We start from the raw sequence: 17,383 nt of genomic DNA on the forward strand, positions 1-17,383 counted from the left end.
ATTAAAGAGGGGCAGATTAGTAGATAGTTTTGAATTGATTAAAATCATAAAGAATATATAGTATTTGACAGAGGGGCGGCCCACTTTTTATAGTTCACTCAATATTGATCAGAAAATTTAATGGTCAAACCATAATACTTTTTTGTTAATATGTCCACGAGTTTACCGAAAATAAAAATAAAAATGTCCAAATGCCACGCGAACAGTGTTATTTCCCAATCTTCCACGGGGCAAGTTGGCTACTGTAGCGAACTCGGTTTGCTGACGTGTCACATTTTTAGTGGATAACAAGTATCAAATTTAAAAAAAAAAAATGAAGTTCGCCTAGCATGTAGGCGAACTTGGTTAAAATCAAGTTGGTGTCCACTAGAAACGTGACACGTCAGCAAACCGAGTTCGCTACACCGAGAAGCGAACTTGTCCCCGTGGCAGATTGGGAAATAACACTGTTCGCGTGGCATTTAGGTAAAAAAGTTGAGGAACAGTGGCATTTTAGTCACTGTTCCAAACATACCAGAGGATCGACCCATCTTACTTAATAAGGTAATTAAGGATTTAGGGTCATATAAAACATAAATAGTTTTTCATTTCGGATCTTACATTCAATTGAAACACATAATATGTCAATTGAACCAAAAATGTCATTAAAACTGGTCATATAAAACTTCTGAAACTTGAATAAAAAATGAAAATGAATATCCTTTCATACACATTGCCATTTTCTTGTCACTTGCCTCCAAATTGATGGTATCAGTGGGTAATTCACAGTTAAATCTACGCTTATTCAATTTAATAGCAGATTAATCAAACCAAGGAACAACATCAATTTCTGAAATAACAACATTTTATTCATTTTTGATGAACTCATATAAGAGTCACTTTCTCCTAATTACAGAAAAAGAAATGACAGACTCCAACCTATCATACAATGATAGGGAAATACAGACTCAATTAACAACAATGACCCAAAATTTTAACTAGAGTCTCCGAAGACACTACTCAAGACTCCAAGATGACTGCACAGTGACACCAAAATTACAGAACCAAATGACTAAGACCCATAACCAGATCCCTCTACAAAGCAATACCCATTTATAGGTCTTTGATAACTAGGCTGCTGTTGGGTGGCTCAATTTCTTGTTACTCATCGCCCCTCTACTGTGAATCCACCACAACATATTGGTAAGTGTGTTTCCATGTTCAAAATCATTTAAGTTTATAATCTTCTGAAGTGCAGCTTCGTTATTGTAAATTCCTTCCAGAGCATAGACATACCCCTTCAATTCTTCTGTAACTCCTTCCCTATTAAAAGCAGGCAAAGCCCACTCTACAAGCTCCTTAACATAATCAACATTTGACCATAGGGCTTCAGAAATAGGCAGTATGGGTAAGAGGTGAAAGGCAAGCTTATATTGTCTCGGCTCATCAGGAGCAAACCATAGTACACTTTCTCTCTTGTTAGACCACAAATCACATAGCTTGATCTCCTTTGTAAAATCTTCCTCGTACAGATTATCTCCATCTTTCACATGACACCACATTTGAGCAGCATGAATTTCCAAAGCTGCAAGTGTTGATCCAATGGCAAAAAGATGGGAATCACCAAATGCAAGGCCCATCAATGCTGCAGAATAGTATGCATTTACAGCTTCACCAGTGTTCAACTGATATCTTCCATCTTGAAACACAGCTAACCCTACATCCCAAGAGTGCAACTAAAGGTCAAAACACCTTAAACTTGTATAAATAGATTTTAATTATGTGCTTAAGTTCATAAATCTTTCATTAGAGAATATGTTTGAGGCGTATACTTCCCACCCCACTCTGGGTCAATCTTAGCAAGCACTGCAATTCCGTAAATGATGTATCCCAAAACACAATGATGATTACAATAAGCTCGATACCAAGATTCATCACCAGCACTAGTACATCTTTGTTTGGTAATAATCCCACCCCATGTCTGATCATATAGAAATCCATCCCCATGAAAAGTTCCTGAAAGCTCAATGGCTTCTTTAAAAAATTGCTTAATCTTTGGAATCACATCAGTGAAGAAAACCTCTTCCGCAATCAATACCAACCTTGTTGCCGCAATTAAAACTCCATTCCCCTTGATTGTTGGTTTTTTTGATGAATCTAGACTCTCAACATCCTTAGAAAGAGCTGAGACAATCTCAGCAAGGGATTCTTCACTGATACCTCTGGAAGAATGCCAAGTTATAGGAGCAGGAAAACCCACGAATCCCCAATCACACCAACAAGCTCCCCATCAATGCTTCTATACTTAGAGTCATCCAGAACAGCGACATATCTTCCTCCTTTGGACAAAAGTTGCAGATGAAGAGGGTGGGCTAAAAGCAGCAAATCACCCGACTTATCCTTCTCCCATTTATACTCCACACAAAATTTTTCTCCAAGAACAGCATCACCTGTGATGACACCGGATAGCATGAACTGAAACGGTCAAGTACACCCTCGTGTTTCAAATCAGAATTCGGCGAACAAGCTATCTGAATCACTACGCCAGAAAATGTATCAAAGGTGATCTTAGAAATGTTAAAACTGAGCTTGAATGGCGAGGAAGCATATAAGAGCCATGTTTGGCCGTTGTTAAAATGGAAGGAGAAATTCATGAAGGAATCGTTTGAAGAAAAGGAAAGAACGTCATGAACGGTTGTGATGGAAATTGTTTCTGTCACAGAAACAGTCAAATAGGGGCTTCCTCTGACTAGGAAGAAACGCATATTGGAAATATCCAAGGTGACGCTGAGGTCACTGTACGAAGATATCATGTGTTTCCTATTGGTTTTTTCTTCAGACGAAGAGATGGTGAGGTCAACGTTAAAAACTTGAACGATGCCATCGGAGTTGGCCGAGCGAGCTGGGTATGAAACAGAGAGTGAAGAGTTTAAGGACTTGAAGATGTATGGGTGAATGTACTCAGGTTGGTCATCATCTCCGATGACAAAGTTTTGGAAAAAGGAATTAGCAAGAAATGGAGCTGAGAGGAGGGTTGAGGAGAAAAATCTGGAGGGATTAGTGATGAGAGTGGAATAATGTGCTTCTGGGAAGAGAAATTGAATGTGGTGCTTGGTGTTAGCCATTGTGATTGGCTATGGTGGTGAATGAGTGTCTGAACGATGAAGAGGATGATGTTGATTCTTGCAATGGATAATGGGTGTGGTTTTTAGAAAAAGGGTTTTAATGGGTTTTTGGGAGAACAATGATCTCTTCAACTTCTATGTGACTCTGAGGAAAAACAAAAAACCTAACAAAATAAAGCAACAACCTCCGTGTGCATGTCTGCTGCAAGAAAGTGACAAATTTGATTTGCAAAAAAAGAAAAAGAAAAAGAATTAACAGAAATGAAAGTGACAGATTTGTAAAGTTTGTTAGTGGTTTTTTTTTTTTTTTTTATTTTCTATTTATTTATTTTATGACTAAAGAGGCACCCTGTGATGTGACCTCTACCTGCTAAATATGATTTTGATTTCCCGTCTCTCTCTCTCTCTCTCTCTCTCTCTCTCTCTCTCTCTCTCTCCTCTCTCCACAACCATATGTTTCCTTGTTCTGATTATTTCAGTATTGTAAAGCGCTCTTCTTGGATAAACCCTTTCTGTTACCGCCGACCAAAACCCTTTCTTCTTTGCAAGCTTGCCAACAGCTCTGTTCACAGAAAACCTATCATCAGAAAAATACATACTTAGTTAGTTCTGTAGGCCTTCTCAACGTCGGTTGCTGGTACCTTTCGTATGGTTCCACCTCCATCCTTTTCCTTGTTCGAGCTTTTTGTTGGAGCATCTTGGTAGAACTCGTCATCTAGGTGGTAACTGGTGTGGTCTGATCTTGATTCAGATATCAATTCCAAACCCTAACCCCATTTGATTTTAATTTGGTTGAGCTACTGATTTCAATTCATAACCATTCATCCCTTTTTAAGTATTCTTTTGCTGACATGTTATTATTCCTTTTTGTAGAATGGGAGTTGGCCGTGAAGTTTCAATCTCACTTGATGGAGTGAGGGATAAGAACATTATGCAGCTCAAGAAGCTCAATATTGATCTTTTCCCTGTTCGTTACAATGACAAATACTATACTAATGCACTTGCTTCTGGCGAATTTACCAAACTAGGCTCATTTCCCTGCTTCTTTTGCACTCTCTATTTATTTTTCTTTTCATTTTACAACTTCATGTTTAAAGGTTTTCTTTCCCACATTGGCTTGCTGTTTCATTCTCCATTAAATCAGACTATTTGTATATATTAATCTTTCATTCGTATTTTTTGGGGTTCATTTCACAGTCATTGTTGGTGGTTTATGTTGATGGGCTCTTATTAATAGCTGAATTGTGATTGTAAAATGCGGATTGCTATAAAAAAAAAATTGTTGTGATTCCATTGTTACCTACGTGTCTTCCTCCACATATTGTTTTTGATTATCGGTTGAGTTTCTGTCCAGATTCATAGTGGCACTCTGGCCCCTTAGATGGCAGAATTAGGGGTGTAGTGTCCTTCATGTTTTCCATAAGGAATGTTCGGACATAACGATAAAGATTTGGAGAATGCATTGCCCTGCCTGTGTTTGGTGTGCCTACTGGTTCCTGCACCCAATACCAAATCCCAGTTAAGAACAAAAATATAAAAAAAAAGATGTTACTGTTACTCCAATGTTTCACTTGCATGCTCTCTTTATGAGTTTCATTGTTTTGTATTACTTGTGTAATGGTTGTTCTAATTTGATTGATGTCGAACTTATAATTATTTGGCTGGGATGTAAGATAGTTGATGTATTAAATTTCTTGCTATGTATACTCTCAACTCTATCTTAGCTTTACCTGACATGTTGTGAGAAATGAAAACAACAATATTGCCAAGAAATGTAGGTACTCCCTCCCTGATTTTGCAATTTTGCATGTGCCTGCGAAATGTTTCATCTCAAACTATATTTTTTTTTTAGCTTACATGAGTGGTATGTCTAATTTTCTGAATATGATATTTTTGTTAAATTACTGTCATTTATAGGTGTTTGTTCCTCGGTTGATGATTATAAAAATTCTGAGTTGTAAATTGCTTTTTATATTCTGTAATTTTTGATACTGAAATTTGTGGATAATAATTTATTTGCTTTGATACAGTCATTGAATAATTTAAAATGACTATTCTGTTGTTGTGTATCAACATTTTCTACTCCTTATTGTGGTCTGCGAATTTTGTGGTATCCATTGTTTAATTTACTGTTTGGTGATCTATCTGATGGAATCTTCATGTTGGCTGTGTGGTAGTTGTGCAAATTTTGATTGAAGAATTTTCTGATGGATAGTATGCATTTTCTGGTACCCACTGTCTGGTGGTGGATCCTCTTATTACAATATCATAACTGTGCTAAACGGTATTGTCATCCTAAACTGCCCATCGTTAATAAAACTACCTATAACTTCCTACAACTAACATAACCTCTGTTCAACTCCACATTATTAAAATATATAATCACACATTATTCCTTCCTGTATAAAACCTTGAAAGGTTTAGGACCACCAATCCCCTTGTACATATCATAAATTGACTAAGTTTGGAACAGTGACCAAAGTGCCACGTTTGGATAAAAAATTTACCAAACTGCCACGCTAACAGTAAATTTTGCCAAAATGCCACGCGGCATAATTCGCTACACAGTGTAGCGAATTACGTATGCAAGTAATTCGCTACACAGTGTAGCGAAATATGCCACGTCAGGATGCACAGAACCAAAAATGCCACATGTCAAATTTTACAAAATTCGCTACATAGGGTAGCGAATTTTGCAAAATTTGACATGTGGCATTTTTGGCTCTGACGTGGCATATTTCGCTACACTGTGTAGCGAATTACTTGCATACATAATTCGCTACACTGTGTAGCGAATTATGCCGCGTGGCATTTTGGCAAAATTTACTGTTGGCGTGGCAGTCTGGTAATTTTTTTGTCCAAACGTGGCAAAATGGTCACTCTCCCACTAAGTTTACTGCTAAAATATCTGTTACACCATGTTTCCTTCTTTTGTTTGTCAAGTTTTTCATCCATTTTCATCTTTTTCTTAACTGCTGTAATCTTATCTGGAAACTACCATGGGAAGATAGAGATGATTCTGATGCTCAGGCTGGACAAGGGATCGAAATGTGTGTTTATGAAATTTGTCTCCAATTTCAAAATTACAGGTGTGTTTATATGAAAATTTATGGTCTAGAGAGGAATTAACCTGTCTTTCTGATTCTAGAAGGGATTGAAATGATTTTGGGGTGTAATAGGATTGAAAAAGGAAATATATTATGGCCCTTTGAATCTGTTATTGTTCTTTTCTCAGATAACGTGACTTGTGGTAGTTAATGATCCATAGCTCTGTTCAATCTTGCTAGTGTATTTTCTGGTAGATAATGGTCGGCTGCTCCTGGGAGATGATGTGAAAAATACAACATTTGCATGCTTCTGGCCTTCAAGTCCTTTCATCAATGGTAATTAAAATGCTTACATAGTCATATGCTCTCTACTTTTTTGTGCTCTTTTCAACGTTAATCCGTTTTTCAATGTACTAGACATGATAAAGATAAAGAGGATAATGTGATGCTGAAGTAAAATTGATAAGATTCTTTGTGTGTTTTACAGGTTTGGTTCATGGGTGAATTCTCTCATATTTCAGTTGAAATTGACAATGTAAGTTAGTAATCTGTTTACATTTACTTTTAAGGTATCTGCCCTTATTTATTCAGAAAAAAATACATTAGTCATTGATTGTAGTTTTTAGTACTTCTGAAATTAATGCACTCTCTTTGACCTGAAGCTAGGTGTTTAATTAATATGTAACTAATAACTCTAGTTTCTGTCACTATCAACTTAATTATGATCACTTTGATTTTTCAATATTATTACTGACTGTAAGAGTAAATAAATAATTAAATAAATAAAAATACCTTCATTGACTAAAATTATTTATCATCTGGATTTTGCTTTCTCATTTATCAGCACTTGTATCGCTTATAACAGTTCCAGGGGACTGTTTGTCTTGCCCTTGTGCATACATCTTGCATTTAACAGCTTCATGCATCTCTTGTTAACTCAGGTTGTTTTGGAAAATTACGGGGATGTCAAGCAAGATTCTCAAATGGGAATGCGAAGTGAGGCTTTGTTCTTGGAGAATGATAGTGAATGACAGAGGACAACTTAACGTGCGTATGTAACCGTCCTTCTCAATTCTCATTATAATAGCTTATGTTTTGAGTTACTCGTCAGTCATAATCATCATTAACTTTTTTTTTTTTCCTTCTCCATAGAGAGGATGCCATGAACCCTGTATTTTGGTCACGAGTTTGCATACAAAATGTGGCAAAGTTAGCCAAGGAGGGTACAACTGTACGACATGTTCTGGAATCCTTGTTTCGCTATTTTTAACAATGCCAATCTCTGGTCTCCAGAACATGGGCTTGCTCTTTCTGTCTTGCTCGACATGCAGTCTATAATTGAAAATTCTGGTATTTGTTTTCTTGAGTGCTCTAAGATTAGCTTTCTCTTGAAGTATCTTTACCCTATTTGAACAGTTTATAATTGGGTTCACTGTAATTTACAGGACAGAATACACACTTGTTACTGTCTATTTTAGTCAAGCACCTTGATCACAAGAATGTCTTAAAGAATCCTAATATGCAGCTTGACATTGTTGGTGTTATTACCCATCTTGCTCAATAGACAAGGGTTCAACAAACCATGGTTATAATTGGTGCATTTAGTGATATGATGAGACACCTGAGAAAGAGCATACACTGCTCTCTTGAAGATTCAAATTTAGTATGTCTATAAATGCCTTGATCGCTGAACAATTGAATGTAATAGTTTGCATAACCACCTGAAAAAAGTACTATGTGCAGATTCTAAGTGTAGACTGAAACTCGATGCTACATATATACATATATAGATATGTAAAATAGTGGATAATGTGTATGTGAACTTGGTGTTGATCTAAGATATGAATTAAGATATAGAGTACGTGTTGTGTGTGATATATGATTATATCATTCATGGGATTATATGATCCTCATGTGCTCTTAAATGCATACATACATTTAAAAAGGTGGTACTGATAATTTAAAGCTGGTTTTGTTATAAATTATTGGTTGAATAGCCTTATAATTGCATTTGTTTGAGTAATTATAATTGTACACATTGCATAACATTTAGTGCAAATAATTGTTTGTAGCCTCTATAGAACTAAATCTTGAATAGGCATGTTGAAGAAGGGGGAAGTTAGGTTATCTTGATAATATTAGTATCATCTGAGCTTTTCTTGTTAAAATGAAGATGCGCTGAATGTTTGGCTGAGGCCTGACTAATGAAAAGGGAGGATTATAACGACTTCGAGTGGGTAATAACTATAAATATACAAGTTGATTTTATTTTTATATTTAATAAGTAAATAGCATGATAATTAACTTTAATTTGATTAAAAACAATTTTAAATAACAATTAAAAATTGTATTTTGTTTTCATTAGTTTGCAATGTGATTTACTTTAATCTTAAAAAATAATTATAATGTGATTTGTTATGGTGTTAAAAATATATTTTATTAAAATGTATTTAAAATCTTTCATTTGGGATAAAGGTGTAGTTGATGTTTTATTTAAAATCTTATATGGTTGTTATAAAAAAAAAAAAATCTTATATGGTTAAAAAAATTTATAAAAAGAAGTTGATAAAAAAATAAAATAATAATCAGACGAGTTTTCTATTTTTTAACTTTGAAAATATATTTTCAAAACTAAATTATCAAGCAAAGTTTTTTGTCTGCCTACCTTTACCTACTTCTCTAACATGTTAGAATATCAATAATCTATCCAAATATATATAGATATAAATAGTCAAAGGGTTAGTTTTTTCTGCAGTCAATGTAGATAAGTTATCTACATTGAGTCCAAAATGACGTCGTTTTGAGACGAAAATCAAGGTATTTTTAATTATAATTTATTTCAGGGTTATAATAGTTTTTCTCATTATAATTTTTAACACAAAACGTATCTTTTTGAGAATGAATGTACATAAATTATCTATATTCACTGTAAAAATATTAAAGCCATAGTCACATCTTTTTACACCAATATAAATTATACTCTTAATCTTAAAGTTGATGGTAAAAACATAATATAAGAAGATTGTTTTCATGCTGTATAATATATTTTTGAATCTAGATTTTTTTTTCTTTAAAATTATGTGTTTTGTTACGATAATTAAGATGAATAATTTATATCAACTTAATAAACTAAATTGATAATTTTATTAATAAAAAACACTAATATTTTAAAATTTTAATTTCTATTATATTGAATTTTTAGTTTTTTTGGCTTACTTAGTTTTTTTGGTTGAGAAATTTCTGAAATTCAAGTGTTTGTTTACATACTGCCACTATACATGATTAATTCTGAATAGCATTGTTATTTTTCTGTTTTAATCAAAGTAATAAAGCGGTGTAAGCAAACCAAGTTGGCACTTGGTGTAGTTGTTTCTTTGTAATTGTAAAATTGCAGAAAAAACTAGATAACCCTATTCACCCCCCCTCTAGGGTTATTTCCAGCTTCTTACTTACATTCTTGGTAGCCACTTGGATAACAACAATTATACAAACTTCAACAAAATTATGTATACTTCCGTCAAAATTTACAACTTTACAATTTATCAGCTAGACATTTGACTTACTGTACTCCAGAATTTATTGATTAGCGAATGCACTTTTGCTTTCAACAATTGCAGCTCTACGTTGAGATTCAGATTGCATTTCTATCCATTCTGCATGCTTCTTCAGATCCCTGCAAAATTAACATAAATATCAATGAATGGATATTTATGCACAATTTAGCCAAATATTAAGTGTAGGTTATATGCTGAAAGAGTAACACACTTGCAACGTGGGACGCGACATTCTGAGTCCCTACAATTCTTCGAGTGTGCAGCTAGTCCCAACCATGCCTTCTTACAATACTGGCAGCCCCCCCACCAGCTTTAATAGTGCACTTACTGGCATGAGAGAACAATTTTTTAATTTTAATGCATTTTGGATAAGAGCAGGGCTGAGCTTTAGTTGGGCGACATTGAGATGCATGCAATAAAACTTGTAGAAATTCCTGCATCTGCATGACCAATTAATTACATGGTAAGTCAGCAAGTGTACATGTTATGACAAGGAAAAGGGGGGAAATAAAATTATAAAATCCACAAAAAAGGTAGGTTTGAACAAAAATCATTATTGCAAACTAGTCATAAAAAAATACATTATTGCAAACTAGGTGGGCATACCCATACAGGATCCTGCTTTAACTCTTGATTCTCTGACCGATGTTCTACTGTTGAACAAGTTTGACTCAACTTGTGTGTATGGAAATTAGCACCTCTCTTCTCATAGCATGCAGAGCAGACAGTGAACTCACGGCAAATCTCACATTTCCAGCTTTGTTGGAATACATTATTGTTAGAGCAAATGCTACATGGAACAGCAAGCAGATTATTTAGATGATGGAGGATCATCATTGAGGAATACTTGGCATGGCGGAGTGTGTCAAACTGAAAGTGATTCTTTTGGCAGAAACTCAAAAAGTTATGCCTAATCTCAAATAATTCATTATTAAGGATCATATCATTCTCCTTAGTATCAGAAGGGATATCATCCACGAGGACCTGAAAAAGGCACACAATTCAAAGATGTATATTATTTTGCATGAAAACACTAATGAATGAGAAAATCATATGAACCTAGCATCAAGTTTAGGCAATTACCTGACAAAGTTTATGCCTCTTGCCACTAAGTGAAATGTGCGAGTCAGCAGTATGGCATCTGAAATATTGATACAAAAGTAGATGAAATAAGCCCATTTTTTTGTTTCTTATCCCAACTGTCAAAACTACTTAACATTAAACAAAAAGAACTGTAGTGCAAACGTATGAAGAAACATAAGATGAGAAAAAGAAAAAAAGAGAAGACACCAAGAGGTGCATAATCAAATTCAATTTGTGCTTTGTCCTTGCTTGAAATGGAATGATATAATCACTAAAGCGGGTGCCCAATTTTATACTTTTTCTCACAGAATCGGGGAATTTGAGGTAAAGTAAGTACCAAAGAAATTGGATAATGGTAAATTAATTGGAACTTAGAAGGGATAATATATATCCAATGAAGTATGGAAGTGTTTAGAGGATAAAGGAATAACTATGTGAGAAAATGCCACGTGAGTGGAGGATTGGCACTTTGATACCGATTCAAAAGAACAACAAAGACGAACAAAATTGTGCAAGCAACAGAGAATTTGAAGTATGTCTCGCCAACAAAACTTCTAATTAGAGTAAGCAAAACCAGCACATGTATAACCAAAATTCAAGTCAAGGGAGTAAAGAGAGGAGAGAAAAAACAGTCCAAATACGTGCTTTTTAAGTTATCATTACCTTTCACACTCCTGAAATTTCTTGCATTCAGTGCAAAACCATCTCCTCCCAGACACTATCACTTCATGGCAGTGCATGCATGCATACTGAAGGTGAACTACGATGAAGTCTTCCTTGACAGGCAATATAGTTTGGCCCAGCTAATATATAGAGTGGAAAAAAGAAAATGAAGAAAGATCAATTAATAACAAAAACACATTAAGTATAAATGTAAATAACTTAAACTCTCACATATAAGAACATTGCAAAATTTTATTCAGTTATGTATAAAAGGATATATCCCATTCCATTAGCATGTTTCATCTGTGTAAATGTAGAGACACTAAAAGACAGAAATCCAAAGCTCGGTAGATTGTAGGTAAATAACATATTAGTCTGGGACTCACTAATAAAACATGTACTATAGAAGAAAATTTCACAGAACCAAATATATAGTAGAAGAAGTAGAATAATGATGACATTGGTAATTAAAATGCTATATTGAAATACTAAATGTGGGTATCTTTGTTTCAGTAACTAAGAAAGAAATTATAAACTGACATGAATCATATGCTATATACTTAAAATAAAACTGAGTGAATAAGTTTCCAATGAGTATGGAATTGTAAACTTTTATTTCAATACAGAAGATGTATAGAAACCATTAAATGAAATAGGGGTCTTTCACTTTGATGAACTAAGGTTTAAGTTAGTAACAGGGATAATTGGATGGTAAAAAATTAACACTTTGATTTTTACGGTCCAACGGAAATACAAAGGGAGATTGCATTTCTTTTCTTGTTGACCAAAAAGGGAGGTTGCATTTAACCATTAAAATTACTCATCACACCTTTTCATAACCAGTTCAAAATCTAACACATATCAATTACTCATCACAAAATCTACCCTCCGAAAGGTATAAAAGGTGGGATAGGACGAAAGAGGGCAGGACACTGTATAAAACATGCGGAAGAATGGTTATGATATTCATGAAGAACAACTTATAGCTCTATGAATCCAAGAAGTTAACAACTTAATCCTTCAAAGTACTGCACTAATTCCCTTCATTATGAAAGCCTGAACTATGACTTCTCTTTAAGCCTTGCAAAACCAAATTACTATCGCGACTACATCTAATCTTAAAGAGTTATTCAGCATCTCATTAAATAACTAGCTCAAATTCCATGAGGGAGATTTTTCAAATAACATGCTGAAGCTATTTAAGCAGATTCAACTATGAAGAGCTACTTGAACAAATGGATCAAGTTGAAAGACAAGGAATACATACTTTCTGCATCACTAGAATGTCTTTGGCAGTGCCTTTTGAAGGATTTACATATCCCATGGCCTTTAAAGCTCTTTTTGTCACTTTCTTCAACTCCCTTTCATAGTCTCCTCCACTTTTTTGTTCAATGTTCCTGGCATGATCCATAGCAGCACCAGACCAATAGTCTCCATCAAAGTATGGCAAATGAGCAGTAGTTACCTTGAAGTCACATTTTTCACTAGGAACAAAGAAACGATCATATATGTTGCTTAAACCAACAACAATATTTTCATCAGCAGCCTTTCTTAGCATTGAATGATACCTACATATATTATACAAACAATATAAATACTCAATGGTTACATTGCAGTGCTGATTTTCCAAAATAAGCATAAAAACCATCTTCCATTAAACCCCATCTAGTTTGGGCAAGGGTGAGGGCAATCTCTATACGTTGCCTTATCTTTGTATATTTACAAAGAAACTGCTCCAGGTTTGCTCACTTTTCCCAATGCAAGCATGCTATATATATATATATATATATATATAAGCAAATTAAAATACTCTATAACATACCCTTTCGTTATTGGGATATGGCTAATGTAGTGCATACACAAGCACATAAAAATTCAACACACGTACGTATAGAGAAAGACAGGCATACCAGTGCCGTAATTTATCATTCTTCGGAGTCTTTTGATTGCCAGGATGACAATATAGTAAATAATCTTCCCCCTTCGAAGGAGGACAGGCCCATATGTAGCAAGTTGTGAAGCCTCGTTTCTTGCAAAAATCAAGGTATCCAATCTAATGATAGAAAAAGAAAAAGAAAAACGTAAATAGAACAAATAGAAGGATTAAGTGTTCATTTTTGTTGGTTTAATTGACATAGTAAATGAACCCATGGTGAAATGTGGTCTAACAAAAACAAGTAACAAGTAATTAGCAACAGGATTTATAAGCAACATACCAATAACTCATGGTAAACGAAGGTTCGAAGAGCTTCTCCACTCGCAGCCGCCCTTTCAGGCCTAAAATACTTAACAGAATCAAGATATGAAATATATACACTACGCTGATTAGGGTTGCCGCATTCCGAGCCAAACTCCTGGACATACATTCCGAAAAGGCATACATCCACTCCTTCAATCTGCTGAAACAAAAGAATAACCTGAAACAAAAGGAGCCACTATCACTTCTTCTGAATAATAGACACAATGGTGGAGATATTAACCTCTGTACTTACTCTTGATCTATAAGGGAACTCAGTAGGATAGTTTTCCTCCAAAAAGATGTCCCGAAACTCGTTCTTCACTTTCAATTGTTTGTCAACAGATAATACTACTCTAACAGTTAGATTTTCTGCTGCTAAAACCTGGCAAATTGGAGTAGTACATGGCAAATCAGAAAATATATAATTTTATATATTTTTTTTTATAAAAGGATATAGGTAAAAGCAATTGATAAAGATCAATAACAATAATATCAGAAGAATAATATCTTGCATGTTTCTTAGTACTGGAGTTCTTTTACGGAAGATTATTAGTTTACTATTACTTTCAATTTACTTTCTTGCATAAGAATAAGAAAACGTTAAAACATGTAAGTTTATGTGCATGCATGTTATTGCGGTAACATAGGTATTCAACCACTTCAATTGAACAGTATATATACTCCATCTTACCTCATCAACATTTTCATTCCCTTCAACTTTTGGCCTATCTTCTCTCTCTTGCATGAGACGACTAAAAAGTCTTTTCTCAAGGTGCTCGCTGAGCATGGTGCTTGGCAAGTCCTTGGCACAAAAAATAGCAGTCTTTGGTAAGGGTACATGCATTCCATTTTTAATGTCCTTTAAGCGGCATATAGGACATATGTACTCAGCTCCGCAATCCAACTCTCTTTTATTGTTAAAGAGTGCACATATTTGATGTTGCCATCTTTGGCATTTATCACATTGTACCCGCTATAAGAAAAAAGAGTAAAAAAGAGTGAGTTTAGAGTTCTCTATATAAAGCTGAGTTATAGTGTAGCGAGATTAAACTTACCGCTTCTTCAATAACTTCATCATTTTTCCTTCTATCAAGAAGTGTCTTGGAAACAGATACCCCATTGAATGTGATGTGCTCGCTTCGAGAATTATTATAGCACAAGGTGCAAAAGCAATTCTGTGTATCAAACTCTTCTGCTTTTTTATAATAATAGTATGCATTTCGCTTGATGCGGTTGTCGCAACTGAAGCAATGAATTGGCACTGGTTCAAACAATAGCTTTTGCATTGAACATAAATTGCATGTGTTAGCATCCATTCCCGTTTCTTCCTCAGACGTATTCTGTTACAAGAAGCATCAATTTATATATGCTAAATATATTCAAAAGAGTATTACTCAAACAGATCAAGGTAATAGAAAACACTAGAAGGTGGTGTACTAACCTGAATAAATTGCTTTCCCAGACTCATAATGTGTTCTTTTATTTGATTACTAGTGAAAATCTCAGTTAAGGAAACAATATTAATTGTTGCATTTGAGAACTTTTTTTCCATTTGTTGATCAGCTTTTGGCTCAATGACTTTGTTTGTAGCATTTATCCCAGCCTCCTGGTTGAACCCAGTTCTGTCTTGTATGCCCTTATTATCAGCAGCAATAGTGTCGTTGCAAAGAGTATGCATAGTGGGGTCTGGCTCATCTGATATATGAACAACTTCCAAGTCTTCAGAGCTAATTATTTCACTGCTGAAAATCGGTTCAGATGTATCATCAGTCTTCATCTGACTAATAGAATCAAGCACTATATTTGAATCATTAGGCTCAATGACTTTCTTTGTAGCATTTATCACAGCCTCCTGGTTGAACCCAATTTTGTCTTGCATGCTCTCCAACTTTGGTCTCTTGGGTGGTGGTAGCTTGGCTTCAGAGTTACCACAAAGGGCACGCTTATTTCTTGCAACAAAATCCACAATCATATTATCTGGAGATTCAGATTGGAGGGATTTTCCCGTTGTAGTATGAAAGGCCATAGACTCATTTTTCTGGGTAGTCCTCGAAGAACCTCTATATTTTAACATGTCCATCTCCCCTGCCAAAGTAGTCAATCAAATGGGTAAACAATACATTATTGAAAGTAAAAATAATCTAGCAGAAAAGGAAAAATAAAAGCAAAAGTGGGCACACACGCATTGAACTTAGAAAGAAATCAAAAGCTTATACAAACATACAATCATTTGCAAGCTGCTGAGGAAAGACAGAACAATTTGATTTGGAGCTAGCTTCCACATTGCATACCCCACCAGAAACAGGAAAGTCAGAAAACAAATCCATATCACTACGTGTAGGGATTGATGAACAGTTATCAGGCGAAAAAACTTGCTCTTGAACAGCAGGAGGGTGAGATAGCCCACCGTTTGGATATCCATATTTCTTGTTTACAGTCATTGAACAATAATCTGTGGCATTTATGATAGGACCAGCCACTTGAAAAGCAAGTTCGGGTAGACTTCCATTAGACCAAGCATGTAATGACCCAGATGAGGGTACTGTCTGAGATGTGGAAGGAATAGAACTATCTACTTGTAGTTGACTGCATTTTGCCCCAAACACCGTATTTAGTTGAGTATGAAATCGTTGTATCAACGTCTGCTCGTTCCTATACTCCTCCTGCCAAAAATATAGACAGAAAAATCATCAACAAATAATAAAGATGCTTAGTTATCAAGATTTGGGCACAACTTGCATTTAATCCTCTTATTTCCTTGATAACAAATAGAAACCTCACTTGCTCAGACACAATTCAAGAAACAAACCTCTGAAGCAGCATCAATAAACAGCCACTCTTCCAGAATATTTGCAATATCAGATGCCTGTTGTATTGGCTCATAATAAAGTCCGGAACTAAGAATTGCAAATCTGAAGTAAAATTTAGTTAGTCTCAATTCAATGACAATCTTATGTTCAAGTGAATGACCTCACTATTAATTTCAGCATCTCTATGGTGTCAAAAGTTACACAAGTTTTTGTACCCAAAAAAATAGTTACACTAGTTCAGGTTAATATATAAACTTTCATATCACTTACATCTTATTTCTAATCAAATGACGGCAGTAGCCGATGTTAGAATGCTTGCGCCAGTCCATGGAGATCACTACTTGGTTTCTTTCATATTGGTGGCTTAAATCAAAACCTCTCTTCTGAGGAAGGATTGGGACAAATGATGAAGAATTTTGTGGAATTCGTTTGCAGGAATTCCCAAGATTAGAACCCTGGGTATACATCTTCCCGTTTTATCAGAAACTATTTATCCTGCAGGCGCTACAAGCCACTAGAAATAATTAATGTAGTTAAAGAAAATACCATAATGTTCATTATATGATATCAATACTCCGAATACAGAAAACGATATCATGAGAAATGTAAACATGCTCATAATTGAGTTTGCACACATACAAATACCAATGTGAAAAGCAATTAGAAATAGTTTAAGAATCATAATATAACGAAGAAGCCATCCATCTTAAAATGGCATCACAACCAAATAGAACAAAATTGGGTCATCAAAATTCAAAATTTCAAAAAGAAAAGGTCGTGACAAAGATCTAAGACTAATCTAAATTACATCATTCAAGTACGTAATCTTGGACAGCTTCCCTACTTGGAAGATATTGAAAAAATATCATTAGCATTTACAGAA

The 17,383-nt window shown here is 34.8% G+C and overlaps 2 pseudogenes; both read right to left on the reverse strand.

The window, feature by feature from the left end:
- Positions 1-1,109: 1,109 nt before the first annotated feature.
- LOC133307745 (glucan endo-1,3-beta-D-glucosidase 1-like) lies at positions 1,110-3,104 on the reverse strand (annotated as a pseudogene).
- Positions 3,105-9,727: 6,623 nt separating this feature from the next.
- Positions 9,728-16,967, reverse strand: LOC133307746 (histone acetyltransferase HAC12-like; annotated as a pseudogene).
- Positions 16,968-17,383: the final 416 nt, after the last annotated feature.

Source organism: Gastrolobium bilobum, unplaced genomic scaffold (assembly GCF_033153095.1).
Source record: "Gastrolobium bilobum isolate Gb01-03AN ecotype WA unplaced genomic scaffold, APGP_CSIRO_Gbil_v1 utg151094, whole genome shotgun sequence".
NCBI lineage: Eukaryota > Viridiplantae > Streptophyta > Magnoliopsida > Fabales > Fabaceae > Gastrolobium > Gastrolobium bilobum.